Source organism: Haliotis rufescens, unplaced genomic scaffold (genome assembly GCF_023055435.1).
Source record: "Haliotis rufescens isolate VD_foot unplaced genomic scaffold, xgHalRufe1.0.p SCAF_33, whole genome shotgun sequence".
NCBI lineage: Eukaryota > Metazoa > Mollusca > Gastropoda > Lepetellida > Haliotidae > Haliotis > Haliotis rufescens.
The window spans coordinates 1,023,744-1,044,110 of NW_025964035.1; positions in this window are offsets into that span (position 1 = coordinate 1,023,744).

A 20,367-nucleotide genomic window follows, 5' to 3' on the forward strand; every position below is an offset into this window, starting at 1 on the left:
GTTCTGAACGTTTTCTTTTTTACCTCAGCTTAATGTATAAGGTGCTGTCGTCAGTTTATTTTATGTTGATGAATAATGCATATTTCTTAAAGTTCATGTTTCTTGGTAATGTACTTACGCCCCACATATGACGACATGTGTAACGCAGAGACAAATACGTCCATCACAGTTATATGTACAGTAAACTACGGTTAAAACGAACACCCTTATAACGAACTGACGGATATAACGAACTTGTTTTTGGTCCCGACTATTTGCTGTAGTTATGCTGTATATATGCTTATAACAAACTGCGGTTATAACGAACTAAAACTAGCAGTCCCTTTAAGTTCGTTATAACCGTAGTTTACTGTATTCAATGTGAAGTAAAGTGGTGTTAAACATCACTTAATAGACTATTGCACTTGTACAGCGACGTGCATGCATGTGTGAGTGTTCGTGCGTGCGTGCGTGCGTGCGTGCGTGCGTGCGTGCGTGCGTGTGGCTGCTGTGTACTAGTCTAAAGCCTAAGACTAAAGCCGGTTTTCTAGTGCTAGCCAACTGAAATACCATATCACAGTTTGAGATGGACACAACACTCAACCTTTCTTTCTAACGTTTTACTCGTATTCGTGAAAGTCCCTTGCTGGCAGCATGTCCTTACAATTGTGTCACCGACAAGATTTAATATTCCTTGAAGAGGTGTGGCGCTGGGGAATATGGAACACTCCCGCATGCGCAATGGCCAGTAATGATGGCATCATTCAGTCCACAGGTAATGAAATATGTCGGCGTTCATCGCTAAAGTCATAAAGTTGCGACAACAATAGTAGTAGTAGTAGTAGTAGTAGTAGTAGTCGTAGCAGCAGCAGTAGCGGACAGTAAAACATGGACAGTTAGTCACAAATTACGTTGGTATTCATTAGTAAAACATGTACTGAATCAAGAATCACGTTGGTATTCATCAGTAAAACATGGATAGAATCACAGATGGCTTTGTATTCATCAGTAAAACATGTTCTGAATCAAAGATCAGGTTGGTATTCATCAGTAAAACATGGACGGAATCAGAGATGACATTTTATTCATCAGTAAAACATGTTCTAAATCAAAGACCACGTTTGTATTCGTCAGTAAAACATGGACGGAATCACAGATGACATTTTATTCATCAGTAAAACATGTGCGGAATCAAAGATCACGTTGGTATTCATCAGTAAAACATGGATAGAATCACAGAAGGCTTTGTATTCATCAGTAAAACATGTACTGAATCAAGAATCACGCTGGTATTCATCAGTAATAAATGGACAGAATCACAGAGGACATTGTATTCATCAGTAAAACATGTTCTGAATCAAAGATCAGGTTGGTATTCATCAGTAAAACATGGACGGAATCAGAGATGACATTTTATTCATCAGTAAAACATGTTCTAAATCAAAGATCACGTTGGTATTCGTCAGTAAAACATGGACGGAATCACAGATGACATTTTATTCATTAGTAAAACATGTGCGGAATCAAAGATCACGTTGGTATTCATCAGTAAAACATGGATAGAATCACAGATGGCTTTGTATTCATCAGTAAAACATGTACTGAATCAAGAATCACGTTGGTATTCGTCAGTAAAACATGGATAGAATCACAGATGGCTTTGTATTCATCAGTAAAACATGTACTGAATCAAGAATCACGTTGGTATTCGTCAGTAAAACATGGATAGAATCACAGATGGCTTTGTATTCATCAGTAAAACATGTACTGAATCAAGAATCACGCTGGTATTCATCAGTAATAAATGGACAGAATCACAGAGGACATTGTATTCATCAGTAAAACATGTTCTGAATCAAGAATCACGTTGGCATTCGTCAGTAAAACATGGATAGAATCACAGATGGCTTTGTATTCATCAGTAAAACATGTACTGAATCAAGAATCACGCTGGTATTCATCAGTAATAAATGGACAGAATCACAGAGGACATTGTATTCATCAGTAAAACATGTTCTGAATCAAGAATCACGCTGGTATTCATCAGTAATAAATGGACAGAATCACAGATGACATTGTATTCATCACTTAAGCATGTACTGAATCAAGAATCACGTTGGTATTCATCAGTAAAACATGGACAGAATCACGGGTGACATTGTATTCATCAGTAAAACATGAGCTAAATCAAACATCACCTTGGTATTCGTCAGTAAAACATGGATAGAATCCGAGATGACATTGTAGTCATCACTAAAGCATGTACTGAATCAAAGATCACCTTGGTATTCGTCAGTAAGACATGGACAGAATCACAGGTGACATTGTATTCATCAGTAAAACATGAGCTAAATCAAACATCACCTTGGTATTCGTCAGTAAAACATGGATAGAATCAGAGATGACATTGTAGTCATCACTAAAGCATGTACTGAATCAAAGATCACCTTGGTATTCGTCAGTAAACCATGTACTGAATCACAGATGACATTGTATTCATCAGTAAAACATGAGCTGAATCAAACATCACCTTGGTATTCGTCAGTAAAACATGGATAGAATCCCAGATGACATTGTAGTCATCACTAAAGCATGTACTGAATCAAAGATCACCTTGGTATTCGTCAGTAAGACATGGACAGAATCACGGGTGACATTGTATTCATCAGTAAAACATGAGCTAAATCAAACATCACCTTGGTATTCGTCAGTAAGACATGGATAGAATCCCAGATGACATTGTAGTCATCACTAAAGCATGTACTGAATCAAAGATCACCTTGGTATTCGTCAGTAAAACATGGACATAATCACAGATGACATTGTAGTCATCACTAAAGCATGTACTGAATCAAACATCACCTTGGTATTCGTCAGTAAAACATGGACAGAATCAGAGATGACATTGTTTTCATCACTAAAGCACGTACTGAATCAAAGATCACCTTGGTATTCGTCAGTAAGACATGGACAGAATCACGGGTGACATTGTATCCATCAGTAAAACATGAGCTAAATCAAACATCACCTTGGTATTCGTCAGTAAAACATGGATAGAATCCCAGATGACATTGTAGTCATCACTAAAGCATGTACTGAATCAAAGATCACCTTGGTATTCGTCAGTAAAACATGGACATAATCACAGATGACATTGTAGTCATCACTAAAGCATGTACTGAATCAAAGATCACCTTGGTATTCGTCAGTAAGACATGGACAGAATCACGGGTGACATTGTATTCATCACTAAAGCATGTACTGAATCAAAGATCACCTTGGTATTCGTCAGTAAAACATGGATAGAATCCCAGATGACATTGTAGTCATCACTAAAGCATGTACTGAATCAAAGATCACCTTGGTATTCGTCAGTAAGACATGGACAGAATCACGGGTGACATTGTATCCATCAGTAAAACATGAGCTAAATCAAACATCACCTTGGTATTCGTCAGTAAAATATGGATAGAATCACAGGTGACATTGTATTCATCAGTAATACATAAACTAAATCAAACATCACCTTGGTATTCGTCAGTAAGACATGGACAGAATCACGGGTGACATTGTATTCATCAGTAATACATAAACTAAATCAAACATCACCTTGGTATTCGGCAGTAAAACATGGATAGAATCCCAGATGACATTGTAGTCATCACTAAAGCATGTACTGAATCAAAGATCACCTTGGTATTCGTCAGTAAAACATGGACATAATCACAGATGACATTGTATTCATCAGTAAAACATGAGCTAAATCAAACATCACCTTGGTATTCGTCAGTAAAATATGGATAGAATCACAGGTGACATTGTATTCATCAGTAATACATAAACTAAATCAAACATCACCTTGGTATTCGGCAGTAAAACATGGATAGAATCACAGATGGCTTTGTATTCATCAGTAAAACATGTTCTGAATCAAAGATCACGTTGGTATTCATAAGTAAGACATGGATAGAATCACAGATGACATTGTATTCATCAGTAAACATACTTAGAGTGTATAGGTTTGGGACAGATATTGTTATAGACGTAATCGATTTTCAACAGTGTAAGTAATTTTCATATTTACTAAATCCATCTGTTCATTTCTTTCAAACCAACTAAGTTCCAAAACTATAGGGGAAATTGATGATTGAAACAATAATTTTTCGAACCGAAAGCATCACACATTTGCATTTACAACTAGTCGTGCTACTACTGCTACAAATAAACTAATCATTTCAAAAGCAACAGTTAATGGTGGGTCTTGAGTTTAAAAGAATCACGATATATCACCCTGGTCATGTAGACACTGGCCGGAATGTGAGTGGACACTGTGGTGTGTTATTGATGGCGGCAGACTGCTACCTCCATGCCCTGTAGCAGACCCACTGTCACACGCTCCCCATTGTTGCCCCCGTCTCCGCTACTATTAATGACATCGTGTTGTGAGGGGCCTCGAGGCGAGCTGTCAGATCTGATACAGCGTACAGTGTACGGGCACACTGGTCATCACGACATACAGAGAACGGGGGCTGTCGGGGGAATGGGGTGGGGGGGAGGCGAGCTGTCAGATCTGATACAGCGTACGGTGTACGGGCACACTGGTCATCACGACATACAGAGAACGGGGGCTGTCGGGGGAATGGGGTGGGGGGGAGAAGAGCTGTCAGATCTGATACAGCGTACAGTGTACGGGCAAACTGGTCATCACGACATACAGAGAACGGGGGGTGTCGGGGGAATGGGGTGGGGGGGAGAAGAGCTGTCAGATCTGATACAGCGTACAGTGTACGGGCACACTGGTCATCACGACATACAGAGAACGGGGGGTGTCGGGGGAATGGGGTGGGTGGAAGAAGAGCTGTCAGATCTGATACAGCGTACAGTGTACGGGCACACTGGTCATCACGACATACAGAGGAGGGGGGTGTCGGGGGATGGGGGTGGGGGTTGGGGGGCGAGCTGTCAGATCTGATACAGCGTACAGTGTACGGGCACACTGGTCATCACGACATACAGAGGATGAGGGGGGTGTCGGGGATGGGGGTGGCGAGCTGTCAGATCTGAACAGCGTACAGTGTACGGGCACACTGGTCATCACGACATACAGAGAAGGGGGGTGTCGGGAGATGGGGGGAGGCGAGCTGTCAGATCTGATAGCGTACAATGTCCGGGCATCACATCACAGAGGCGATCGTTTAGTATGTGCTTGATTATTATTTCCAGAAATGTCTTCACAGCCCCGATTCACGATCCCATACCGACAACTTTATGGTCTTCATGTTAGACTGACTAACTGATTATAGTCTTACGCCGCTTTTATCAATATTCCAGCAATATCAGGGCGGGGAACACCAGAAATGGGCTTCACGCATTCTACCTGTGTGGGGAATCGAACCCGGCCCTCGGCGTGACGAGCGAACGCTTTAACCACTAATGGGGCTGCCCAACCGTCCAAAGTCTTTTCGAGGTTAGATGACAATGACGACATTACACATTTTACGGATAACAACTTCTTTATTGTTAGTAACGACATTTCAGGCCACTTCTTGCCCCTTCATCAGGAGAATACAGCCCTTTGATGTCACAATCAGCCCCATCACTCTACTTTCGCGGTACCTAATTGGTTTCTCTTCCGTTGATCCTTTTGGCTTTCTCGTAATCTTGTTATCGCTGTACATTAACCTCGTGTAAATATATCACCATGAATTATATATGTTAACTCAATACGATTCCTCGGCATTCTCCTGATGGAGGTGCAAAAGGATTTCCTGGAACGTCCTTCACAACAATAAAAGAAATGGTTATCTGTTAGAGTGTAATTTATCCACCTATGTGCTTCCTCTAAACTTGTCAATCACCTTCAGTATACAAATGTCCCTGCATTACAAACCTGGAGAGACCCGCGAAGATCCGGGGTAGAATAGGTCTTCAGCAACCCATGCGTGCCGTAAAAGGCGACTATGCTTGACGTAAAAGGCGACTAACGGGATCGGGTGGTCAGGCTCGCTGACTTGGTTGATGCATGTCATCGATCCCAATTGCGTGGATCGATGCTCATGATGTCAATCACCGGATTGTCTGGTCCAGACTCGATTATTTACTGACCGCCGTCATTTAGCTGGAATATTGCTGCGAGCGGCGTTAAACAACAAACAAACAAAACAAAACAAAACAAACCTGGAGAATGGGGATGGGGGGTGGAGCATGGTCCAGGAACAGGGGTCAAGGTTTGAGTGGAAGGGAAGGGGCGTTTGGGTATTGTTTGAACAGGTGCCCGTTGATCTTCATCTGTAATCTGCAATCTCAGCCCCCTGGTTTGTCGACCATCAGCCCCTTCACAACCCGACCTCTGTCCCCGGAGGACCGCCTCCGTGGTCTAGTGGTGGTAGAGCATCCGCCCGGAGAGCGGAAGGTCCGGGGTTCGATCCCCGACCGCGTCATACCAAAAGACGTTAAAAGATGATACTTGTTGTTACCATGTCTGGCGCTCGGCCTTAAGGGGCTAAAACAAGGACTGGTCGGCTCGGAGTCAGTATTCTGTGTCTGAGTGGGGTATTCATGTTAAACTGCGGCATGGTATCTCAGTGAGCTAGCACTATAAATTGGCATCAGTCCGGACTAGTACAAGCAGCTACACAAACACACACACGTACATGCACGTCGCTATATAAGTGCAATAATCTTGGACGCGACGTTAAACCCCAGTTCACCTCACCTCACCTGTCCCCGGACCACACCCTCATCCTAACAACACAACGTCCGTGGTGAACGTGCCTTTATATACTGAAGATGATTGACAGCAAAACACTCGTGAACTAAACTTGACACGTGGAGTGTGAACGGGTGAGACCAGGACATAAAGACTTGATGTTCTTTTATTTGTCATAAATAATCACATAAAGCAGGTGTGCTACAGATATAATCCGACATGACCGTCATCAGACGCGTTATATAGCCAGTGTGACAACTGGGTTATTTTATTGTCTCTTTGTGAAGAAATCCTATTTCCTTGCAATGTTACTACTTATATAGCAAGTATTCGGTCAGATGGGATCAAAACCTGATCTGATTGGATAATAACTCATTATAGCACCGGTGGCGGTACGATCGAGCCACGGAAGTCCTGCCTAGGTCAGGTTACACAAACCTAAAAGATTCCCCGTACACTTTTAAAGTAACGTTATATATTTTTTTAATAACTAGACATACAACAACTGTAACAGGTACGTGTGTTCACAGTCTGGCATTAAAGCTGCATTATAAATGAAAAAGGTTGGCTAGTTCAGCCAGTTCACTTTTCCGAGTACAGGAAGCTAGATCCACCAGTTCCGCTCCAAAATTTACTTTTTTGAAAATATCTTTGGTCACATTCAACCTTAGTCATCAAGTTCAAAAGACAGCACTAAATATTGAAAAACATGGTCAGTTTATCTCGCTGGAGTGAGTGAGTGAGTTGGGTTTAACGCCGCTTTTAACAGTATTCCAGTTATATCGCGGCGTGTCAGCTTAATGTGGGAGGAAAGCCCGAAGTGATGCAGGTCTCAGACGTTTACCACTTCGGTGAAACCCACGTGCACGGGTATGGTGCTGACAAACCTAGAAACATAATCGGGGCGAACCGGGATTCGGACCCACAATCATAGGTTTCTGGCGTGCCCAAGGGACGCAACTCTGCACAGCGAATCGCGGCGCCTTAGATGACTGGGCCACCCTTGCCCCCTTATCTCGCTGGAGCAATGTACATTTATAAAAATAATTTTATCACAACCGCATGATTTCTCAATCTACATCTTTAAGAAAACTGTTGGACGAACGACTGATTCTGATTTGTAGTGGTAGAGTGAGTGAGTGAGTGAGTGAGTATGGTTTTACGCCGCTTTTAGCAATATTCCAGCAATATCACGGCGGGGGACACCAGAAATGGGCTTCACACATTGTGCCCATGTCGGGAATCGAACCCGGGTCTTCGGCGTGACGAGCGAACGCTTTAACCACTAGGCTACCCGACCGCCCCTGTAGTGGTAGAACCTGTAGACAAATTATAAGACATCTGCACGAGAAAAACATGTGATTTATATATTGTATATGCAGCTTTGCAGTATAATATCGGGTTAAACTTCAATACATTTTCCTATCCAACATGTCCACATGGCATTGATCCTAATCGATGTTCATGATGTCAATCACTGGTTGGATGGTCCACACTCGATTAAAGTCATAATGTTACAAAACAAACAAACAAAGACGTCTTCATATGTATTTCGACGCCACAGCTTCTTGTGAGTGAGCCGGGCATACCACATATCAATTAGGCCAATCAAGACGATTTGTCAATCAACTCCTGTTTTACTTCCAAAATCGTGATCCGGGTTCAAATCAGTTAAGTCCTCTTGTCATGTTTAACTCAAAACTTAGACAGATTTTGCCCGTGGCTACGTATAAATACTCCTTATATAGAACGTATATGTAGTGTGTACCTCTCCTATTCACGGTGTGACTGTGAAGGTGTTTTAGGCCAGTGTATAATATTATGTCTCTTTTTTTTCAGTGGTCGCAACTCTCCAGTTTCAGTCGCCAGAACGTCACTGCCATTTGTCTCTCTCCCTATGAGGAGTTCAGGGCAAGGAGGTCACCTATATCTCACTAACCCTTGTCACTCGCCCTGTGAGGATTAAAACAAAAGAGGTCGCCGGTAACTCACTACCCCGATGCTTGTCAGCCTGTCTGGATTCCAGGGCAAGGAGATCACCAGTATTCCACTACCCTATGCTTGTCACCCTGTGTGGAATCCTTGGCAAGGAGATTACCAGTATTCCACTACCCTATGCTGGTAACCCTGTGTGGATTCCAGGGCAAGGAGATCACCATATCTCACTATCCTATGCTGGTAATCCTGTGTGGGTTCCAGGGCAAGGAGATCACCATATCTCACTATCCTATGCTTGTCACCCTGTGTGGATTCCAGGACAAGGAGGTCACCAGTATCTGTCTACCCTATGCTGGTAACCCTGTGTGGGTCCCAGGACAAGGAGGTCACCAGTATCTGTCTATCCTATGCTGGTAACCCTGTGTGGGTCCTAGGACAAGGAGGTCAACATGTCTCACTACTCTATGCTGGTAACCCTGTGTGGGTCCCAGGACAAGGAGGTCACCATGTCTCACTACTCTATGCTGGTAACCCTGTGTGGGTCCCAGGACAAGGAGGTCACCATGTCTCACTACTCTATGCTGGTAACCCTGTGTGGGTTCCAGGACAAGGAGATCACCATATCTCTCTATCCTATGCTGGTAACTCTGTGTGGGTTCCAGGACAAGGAGATCACCAGTATCTCTCTACTCTATGCTGGTAACCCTGTGTGGGTTCCAGGACAAGGAGATCACCAGTATCTCTCTACTCTATGCTGGTAACCCTGTGTGGGTTCCAGGACAAGGAGATCACCAGTATCTCTCTACTCTATGCTGGTAACCCTGTGTGGGTTCCAGGACAAGGAGATCACCAGTATCTCACTACCCTATGCTGGTGACCCTGTGTGGATTCCAGGACAAGGAGATCACCATAGCTCACTACCCTATGCTGGTAACCATGTGTGGGTTCCAGGACAAGGAGGTCACCATATCTCACTACCCTATGCTAGTGACCCTGTGTGGATTCCAGGGCAAGGAGATCACCAGTATCTCACTACCCTATGCTGGTAACCCTGTGTGGGTTCCAGGACAAGGAGGTCACCAGTTTCTGTCTATCCTATGCTGGTAACCATGTGTGGGTTCCAGGACAAGGAGGTCACCATGTCTCACTACTCTATGCTGGTAACCCTGTGTGGGTTCCAGGACAAGGAAGTAACCAGTATCTCTCTATCCTGTGCTGGTAACCCTGTGTGGGTTCCAGGACAAGGAAGTAACCAGTATCTCACTACTCTATGCTGGTAACCCTGTGTGGGTTCCAGGACAAGGAGGTCACCAGTATCTCTCTATCCTATGCTGGTAACCCTGTGTGGGTTCCAGGACAAGGAGGTCACCATATCTCACTACTCTATGCTGGTAACCCTGTGTGGCTTCCAGGACAAGAAGACCATCATATCTCACTACCCCATGCTTGTCTCCCTGTGTGGATTCCAGGGCAAGGAGATCACCAGTATCTCACTATCCTATGCTGGTAACCCTGTGTGGATTCCAGGACAAGGAGATCACCATATCTCTCTATCCTATGCTGGTAACCCTGTGTGGGTTCCTGGACAAGGAGGTCACCATATCTTACTACTCTATGCTGGTAACCCTGTGTGGGTCCCAGGACAAGGAGGTCACCAGTATCTCTCTATCCTATGCTGGTAACCCTGTGTGGGTTCCAGGACAAGGAGGTCACCAGTATCTCTCTATTCTACGCTGGTAGTCCTGTGTGGGTTCCAGGACAAGGAGGTCACCATATCTCACTACTCTATGCTGGTAACCCTGTGTGGGTTCCAGGACAAGGAGACCACCATATCTCACTACCCTATGCTTGTCTCCCTGTGTGGATACCAGGGCAAGGAGATCACCAGTATCTCACTATCCTATGCTGGTAACCCTGTGTGGGTTCCAGGACAAGGAGATCACCAGTATCTCTCTACCCTGTGCTGGTAACCCTGTGTGGGTTCCAGGACAAGAAGGTCACCAGTATCTCTCTATCCTGTGCTGGTAACCCTGTGTGGGTTCCAGGACAAGGAAGTAACCAGTATCTCTCTATCCTATGCTGGTAACCCTGTGTGGGTTCCAGGACAAGAAGGTCACCAGTATCTCTCTATCCTATGCTGGTAACCCTGTGTGGGTTCCAGGACAAGGAGATCACCAGTATCTCTCTATCCTGTGCTGGTAACCCTGTGTGGGTTCCAGGACAAGGAAGTAACCAGTATCTCTCTATCCTGTGCTGGTAACCCTGTGTGGGTTCCAGGACAAGAAGGTCACCAGTATCTCTCTATCCTATGCTGGTAACCCTGTGTGGGTTCCAGGACAAGGAGGTCACCAGTGTCTCTCTACCCTGTGCTGGTAACCCTGTGTGGGTTCCAGGACAAGAAGGTCACCAGTATCTCTCTATCCTGTGCTGGTAACCCTGTGTGGGTTCCAGGACAAGGAAGTAACCAGTATCTCTCTACCCTATGCTGGTAACCCTGTGTGGGTTCCAGGACAAGGAGATCACCATATCTCTCTATCCTATGCTGGTAACCCTGTGTGGGTTCCAGGGCAAGGAGATCACCATATCTCACTACCCTATGCTGGTAACTCTGTGTGGGTTCCAGGACAAGGAGATTAACAGTATCTCACTATCCTATGCTGGTAACCCTTTGTGGATTCCAGATCAAGGAGATCACCAGTATCTCACTACCCTATGCTTGTCTCCCTGTGTGGATTCCAGGGCAAGGAGATCACCAGTATCTCACTACCCTATGCTGGTAACCCTGTGTGGGTTCCAGGACAAGGAGATCACCAGTATCTCTCTATCCTGTGCTGGTAACCCTGTGTGGGTTCCAGGACAAGGAAGTAACCAGTATCTCTCTATCCTGTGCTGGTAACCCTGTGTGGGTTCCAGGACAAGAAGGTCACCAGTATCTCTATCCTATGCTGGTAACCCTGTGTGGGTTCCAGGACAAGGAGGTCACCAGTATCTCTCTACCCTGTGCTGGTAACCCTGTGTGGGTTCCAGGACAAGGAGATCACCAGTATCTCTCTATCCTGTGCTGGTAACCCTGTGTGGGTTCCAGGACAAGGAAGTAACCAGTATATCTCTATCCTGTGCTGGTAACCCTGTGTGGGTTCCAGGACAAGAAGGTCACCAGTATCTCTCTATCCTATGCTGGTAACCCTGTGTGGGTTCCAGGACAAGGAGGTCACCAGTGTCTCTCTACCCTGTGCTGGTAACCCTGTGTGGGTTCCAGGACAAGAAGGTCACCAGTATCTCTCTATCCTGTGCTGGTAACCCTGTGTGGGTTCCAGGACAAGGAAGTAACCAGTATCTCTCTACCCTATGTTGGTAACCCTGTGTGGGTTCCAGGACAAGGAGATCACCATATCTCTCTATCCTATGCTGGTAACCCTGTGTGGGTTCCAGGGCAAGGAGATCACCATATCTCACTACCCTATGCTGGTAACTCTGTGTGGGTTCCAGGACAAGGAGATTAACAGTATCTCACTATCCTATGCTGGTAACCCTTTGTGGATTCCAGATCAAGGAGATCACCAGTATCTCACTACCCTATGCTTGTCTCCCTGTGTGGATTCCAGGGCAAGGAGATCACCAGTATCTCACTACCCTATGCTGGTAACCCTGTGTGGGTTCCAGGGCAAGAAGATGACCATATCTCTCTATCCTATGCTGGTAACCCTGTGTGGGTTCCGGGACAAGGAGGTCACCAGTATCTCTCTATCCTATGCTGGTAACCCTGTGTGGGTTCCAGGGCAAGAAGATGACCATATCTCTCTATCCTATGCTGGTAACCCTGTGTGGGTTTCAGGACAAGGAGGTCACCAGTATCTCTCTATCCTGTGCTGGTAACCCTGTGTGGGTTCCAGGACAAGGAGATCACCAGTATCTCTCTATCCTATGCTGGTAACCCTGTGTGGGTTCCAGGACAAGGAGGTCACCAGTATCTCTCTACCCTATGCTGGTAACCCTGTGTGGGTTCCAGGACAATGATATCACCAGTATCTCTATATCCTATGCTGGTAACCCTGTGTGGATTACAGGGCAAGAAGATCACCATATCTGGAATCCACACAGGATTACCAGCATAGGATAGAGAGATACTGGTGACCTCCTTGCCCTGGAATCCACATACCAGCATAGGGTAGTGAGATATGGTGATCTCCTTCCCTGGAACCCACACAGGGTTACCAGAAGACAAATTCTTACCCGGTTCTTCACGGGGATACAAGCATGGGTTGCTGAAGACCAATTCATACGCGGATCTTCACGGGGATACAAGCATGGGTTGCTGAAGACCAATTCTTACACGGATCTTCACGGGGATACAAGCATGGGTTGCTGAAGACCAATTCTTATCCGAATCTTCACTGGGGTACAAGCATGGGTTGCTGAAGGCCAATTCTTACCCGGATCTTCACGTGGATACAAGCATGGGTTGCTGAAGACCAATTCTTACCCGGATCTTCACGGGGATACAACCATGGGTTGCTGATCGAAGACCAATTCATACGCGGAATTTACGGGGATACAAGCATGGGTTGCTGAAGACCAATTCTTACACGGATCTTCACGGGGATACAAGCATGGGTTGCTGAAGGCCAATTCTTACCCGGATCTTCACGGGGATACAAGCATGGGTTGCTTAAGACCAATTCTTACCCGAATCTTCACTGGGGTACAAGCATGGGTTGCTGAAGGCCAATTCTTACCCGAATCTTCACGGGGATACAACCATGGGTTGCTGAAGATCATTGCTGACCCGGATCTTCACTGGGGTACACATAGGAAAGTCTATGGAGTTACATTACAACTTACAAACGCTTACAACTCCACTACAACTCCTCTAACGCATCGATAACATGATCAGAATAGATTGACGGTTGGGTGACGATTTTATGAGCGCTTCTACAATTCGTTTTCCTCTTTTTTTCCTCGGAGTTTCAGCTTGTTTGTGGTTTTGCCATCAAATCCACCCTATTGGCTCTTCCTAAGGCGGAGATCTTATGAGTTGCCGTTCTAATTATTCCTGTAAGCTCTACCTAAGGTGGAGATATTCTCACTATTAGGGATAACCTGTGTTGTTCGTGTGGTTGATTTGGCCGTAGTAAATGTTCTTTTCAGTGACAAGTGTCGCAGTATAGACGCTCAAGCAATGACTTGAGACAGAAGAGGAAGGTCCGGACGGGACTACAGAGCCACCAAGATGCATGTCGGATCATAGCCAAGAATTGACTTTCACTTTGTGCGGGTTCACTGTGAACCTTCATAGTGTGAGGGCCAAACTGTATGAACATCTGAACATCAACATTTCGGTAAAAAACAAAAAATAGATTCAAATAATATCCATATTAGGTGAGACGTTTAATATAAGAACTGCCTCTAAGTCAGTGACAGGGGCAGTATACGTCTTATTTACACACCTGAAACAAGAAAACAGCATTATCACTATCCCCCGCCATGGGGCACATTACAATTTGGTTTGTTCACACATAACTTGTTGAAAAGCATGGAGCAAGGGACGTAACTTTTGGAGAAAAAAAACAACATTTATGGCACCACCTTTCGAACTCGGTATCTCAGTCTGGATGAGCATCGCTTGAATACGCTTGTGAAGCTTCATTCAGAAAGAATAACCCTATTATAGCAACTATATACCAACAAAAGAAGGAAGCACTGAAATATTATGTTTTTAAATACCAAAACATCAAACGTCACCAGTTCCGCATGTGTTTGGTGCAGTACAAAGTGTAATATTAAAATATTAAACTGGTTCCGAGTTGTGCTTCGGATACGACACGTGGCGTGTGGAAGAACAGCATTCGTTCCTGTATCCCCTTCTACTTCGTGGCGGGGGATAATCTTAGATATCTTATCTACAGACGGACCACAGCAAACTTAACACTTCCCAAACTGAAAACGCAAATCAATAATATTTCTGCAACACCTCATATATGTTCGGGGCGGTCAGGTAGCCTAGCGGTTAAAGCGTTCGCTCGTCACGCCGAAGCCCGGTCTCGATTCCCGACATGGGTACAATGTGTGAAGCCCATTTCTGGTGTCCCCCGCCGTGATATTGCTGGAATAGTGCTAAAAGCGGCATAAAACCATACTACCTCACTCTTTCATGTGTGTTCAGTGTATCAAATTAATTCAAATTAACTGGTATAATCTATAATATAATCTTAGACTTAGAACTATGGGTAACGACTAGACACTCATGCAAAATTAGTCATAATATGTAATCTCATTACATCAGAAATTGATTTGACAAGTGCATTTGCTACAGCTAATCTAGTTCAGTGAAGAGTTCCGCTGACTTCCGCCGGATGTGACGTCAAGTCCTGCTCAGTGATGACTTACATCATCAAGCTCATTAACATATTACGTACCAAGTCGTTACTTTCTCTTGTTTATGAGGGGGAACGGGTGGCCCAGTCGTCTAAGGCGCCGCGATTCGATGTGCAGAGTTGCGTCCATTGGGCACGCAAGAAACCTATGATTGTGGGTTCGAATCCCGGTTCGCCCCGATTATGTTTCTAGGTTTGTCAGCACCATACCCGTGCTCGTGGGTTTAAGCGAAGTGGTAAACGTCTGAGACCTGCATCACTTCGGGCTTTACTCCCACATTAAGCTGACACGCCTTGATATAACTGGAATACTGTTAAAAGCGGCGTTAAACCAAACTCACTCACTCACTCAAATATTAAAAGAGGCCGCCTCCGTGGTCTAGTGGTAGAGCGGAAGGTCATACCAAAAGACGTTAAAAGATGGAACTTGTTGTTACCCTGTCTGGCGCTCGGACTGGTCGGCTCGGAGTCAGTATACTGTGTCTGAGTGGGGTAAACTGCGGCATGGTATCTCAGAGGGCTAGCACTATAAATCGGCATCTAGTACAAGCAGCCACACACGCACATGTGCATGCACGTCGCTATATAAGTGCAATAATCTTGGACGCGACGTTAAACCCAATTTCACCTCACCTCACCTCAATTATTAAAACCACGGGTGATTGAAACATTGAGCATTCGTGACACATTTTAGCTTACTTGTAAATTTAGCCTTCCCTGAAGTCCAAAACATTGTTAAAAATTGTTAATACTGTTAAAAGCGGCGTTAAACCAAATTCACTCACTCGCTCTTGTTTATAAACAAACGCGTTTATTCGGAATTCCGAACAGCCCGGCCCAAATAGTTTTACAAAGTTATACCAATACGCTACTATAAGTGCGACAGCGAGGTGCATGACACTGTCTTACCGTACCAAAGAGACCGTGTCGCCAGAAACCTATAAGGCTTCGATGGCTGCACGTGGAGCCGAACCATTGTAAGAAAATGTTTACTGGAAACAGTTTTTATGGTACATTTATCAATGAAGTTTAACCACTTCATCATATATTTATCTAAATGTGTTTCCTCTTAATAATGAATCAAATAAAAAATAGTATAAGTTGTAGCAGTGTCACGAGGGGTGTATGTGGTTTCATGCGTCTCGCGTTAGGTTTTATACCAGGAGCCGAAGCCGACTGTTATAAAACCTTACGACGGACGCATAAAATCCGCATGTACCCCGAGTGATACTGCTACAGGGAATGTATCTTACCGACATGTTTTAATCTGCCATTGTAAATAAATTAATAAATTAAAGTTCAAAATTCATAGAAAACAATTGAGGTGATCGGGTTAACATGCGCAAAGTATGAGGCATCTTGCTTCGTGGCGGGGTATAGGGATTTAGTCTCCCACTCAGGAATGTATTTCCCTTCCATGCGGGATAAATCATATGTGGGAGAGGACATATGTTGACTGCAAGGAGTGAGTGAGTGAGTTGGGTTTAACGCCGCTTTTAACATTATTCCAGTTATATCACGGCGTGTGGAAAGGAAAGCCTCAAGTGATGCTAGACGTTTACCACTTCGGTGAAACCCACGAGCACGGGTATGGTGCTGACAAACCTAGAAACATAATCGGGGCGAACCAGGATTCGAACCCGCAATCATAGGTTTCTGACGTGCCCAAGGGACGCAACTCTGCACATCGAATCGCGGCGCCTTAGACGACTGGGCCACCCGTGCCCCCTGACCGCAAGGGTGTGAGAGTGGAGCTGAATGCTTATCATGGCGGGATATACCTGTTCCCCCCTTGCGCAAGTTGAGGACGTGCATAGAGAGCCTGTTTCGAAGTAGCCAATCAGTATGTAGCAAGAATATTGATGCTGTGTGAGAATCACTGAATATCTCGTCTAAATCTCGTCTTACAGACACTAATTAGTTGGTTTGTTGTTTAACGCCGCACTCAGCATTATTCCAGCTATATGACGGCGGTCTGTAAATAATCGAGTCTGGACCAGACAATCTAGTGATTAATATCATGAGCATCGATCCACGCAATTGGGACCGATGACATGCATCAACCAAGTCAGCGAGCCTGACCACCCGATCCCGTTATTCGCCTTTTACGACAAGCATAGTCGCCTTTTACGGCAAGCATGGGTTGCTGAAGACCTATTCTACCCCGGATCTTCACGGGTACTTACAGACACTAAAGTACACTACTAGAAGTCGAAGTGGTCCAAACAACCTATGCTGGTCGCTAGCGGTGACTACATGGATAGGGCTGTCAGGATGATTACTTGGATGATGACGTGTCACCGTGCCCCAACGGTGTTCATCGTTGCTCTCAATATCAATCACTGGATTGCCTGGTCCAGACTTGAATATTTACAGGCCGCCGTAAAATAGCTGAGTGCGGCATTAAACCAAAAAGACGTTTCATGTGGTGATGCAAGTTAAATGTCAGCTATTGCTACTGCGTGCCAGGGAGACGGCCTACAAACACACTGAGAGGGTTGAAACTGGGGCACAGCTGATGAGGATCTCATGTTTACACGGTGAATGTCTCGTAGGTTTGTTGAAACGATGCCTGCAAGAAAAGGAACGTTTGAAGACAAATAGCGAAGTAACAGTTACTATTCATAGCTCATCTTATCCCGTGACTAACGGGATCGGGTTGTCAGGCACGCTAACTTGCCTGATGAATGTCATCGTATCCCAATTGTGTTGATCGATGCTCATGGGCCCGTAAAGATCCGGGGTAGAATAGGTCTTCAACAACCCTTGCTTGCCGTAAAAGGTAACTATGCTTGTCGTAAAAGGCGACTAACTAACTAATCACCGGATTGTCTGGTCCAGACTTATTAACAGACTGCCGTCAAATTTATAGCTAGGATAGCTCCGTGATTCAGAGATATTATGTAGATTTACTGCAACTACTACAACTTCAAAATCTGCTACAACAACAACTACTACTACAACTACAGAAAATACAAATACTACAACTACTACTACAGCTGCTATAACAACTACAGTTACAGCTACTACAACTACTACCACTGCGACAACTACTACTATTACTACAGCTACTACTACGACCACTACAGTTACCACAACTACTACTACCACCGCGACAACCACTACTATCACAACAGCTAGTACTACTAGCTACACTTGTCTTAAGTCGCTTTGCACCTAAAATCTAAACATCGTGATGTAAATGTCTTTCATCGAGACATTTCATCATGGCATATGACTGTGTAGCTCCCCGGAGGCACAGTTGGTTAACGCTAACATAATCCTATTCACATTTCTTCTGATAATCAAAATGGACAACTATTTACTTCTCAGGGTTAATTTACACAATAAATCTACTGAACCAAGATTGTTAAACAGGCGTACATGTACTTGGCATAAAAATACTGATCAGAATGGGACGCTACACACCCACGAGTTACTATATATAGCTGCTAAATTCCCCGCCGCTGATGTCGCCCCAACACGACCTTTGAAGAGAACGCGCGCCACCTGTAGTGTTGACGGACCTAACGACGTAAGATAGGTCGCCAGGGTGGTGTCTCCAACACGTGAACTCCTCAGCTAAACGCTAGTGATGACATTGGACACAAAAACGCCAGGTCAGGTATTTTCTATCTTTTTTTGCTTGAACCCGAAGCTCAAAAATAAAGAAGCGAAAAACTAAGGCTTCATGGCATACCGTATTTCCTAAGTTACTTTGTTTGTTTGTTTGTTTTACGCCTCGCTCCGGCTATATGACGACTATCTGTAAATAATCAATCTGGACCATACAATCCAGTGATTAACACAATGATCATGGGTTGGTTGGTTGGTTTGTTGTTTATGCCGCATTCAGCAATATTACAGCTATATGGCAGCGGTCTGTAAATAATCGAGTCTGGACCAGACAATCCAGTGATTAATATCATGAGCATCGATCCACGCAATTTGGATCGATGGCATGCATCAACCAAGTCAGCGTGCCTGACCACCCGATCCCGTTAGTCGCCTTTTACGACAAGCATAGTCACCTTTTACGGCAAGCATGGGTTGCAGAAGACCTATTCTACCCCGGAATCTTCAGGGGCCACAATGATCATTGATCAGCGCAACTGCGATTCGATGAGATGCATCAACCAAGTCACCGAACCTGACCACCCGATCCCGTTAGTCGTCTTTTACGACAAGCATAGTCACCTTTACGGCAAGCATGGGTTGCTGAAGACCTTTTCTAACCCGGAATCTTCACTGTCGTGATATCCGTGGACCATAAACCTCTTGCCTCAGAAGTTACTTCAACGTATATACGCATGCGCTGTCGCTATGCCTCGTCCCGAATGTGATGGGCAACTCAGTTTAGTAAACTTAATATTAATCAAATGTAAATAACCCTGCCCTAACTCGCTCCATGGGGATTCCGGTTAGAATGGATCCCCAGAGGTGACTTAATAGATCGGGGCCGTTGTTACGTGTCATCTTACTCCGACGAAGAGTAAGGTTAGAATAGGCCTTCAGCAACCCATGCTTGCCGTGAAAGGCGACTAGGCTTGTCGTAAGAGGCGACTAACGGGATAAGGTGGTCAGCTCCCTGACTTGGCTGATGCATGCCATCGTATCTCAATTGCGTGGATCGATGCTCATGATTTCAATCACTGGATTGTCTGGTCCAGACTCGATTATTTACAGACCACCGTCACATAGCTGGAATATTGCTGAGTGCGACGTTTAACAACAACAAACAAACAAACAAACAAACAAACTTGCATGTTTTCGGAATCAATGGGGACAGTCGGCTAGGCCGGTGGTTAAAGCGTTCGCTCGTCACGCGAAAGGTTCAATTCCCGACAATGTGTGAATCCCATGTCTGGTGTCCCCCGCCGTGATATTTCTGGAATATTGCTAAAAGCGGCGTAAAGCCATACTCAGGAATGCATGAGTTTACAATCGGTCACCCGTTTCCGATCATGCCACACCAAGCTAATCATTTGTCAGAAAAACAACACACAATGAAATATGCTGTACTTTCTCACGTCGAACGCTAATGAAACATCTCGTGATTGAACATCATTGATAACAATATCATGTGATCATGATTACAGATTTGATTGATTTATCGTAAATTGAAATAATTACCTGTTCCTAATAAGAACAGAACAGGATTATCATGATTATGGTGATGCCCACATTGTGCATACAGTAATCTACGGTTATAACGAACACGGTTATAACAAACACGCTTATAAAGAACTGGCGGATATAACGAACTTACTTTTTAGTCCCGACTATGTGCTGTAGTTATGCTGTATATATGCTTATAACGAACTACGGTTATAACGAACTAAAAATAGTAGTCCCTTTGAGTTCGTT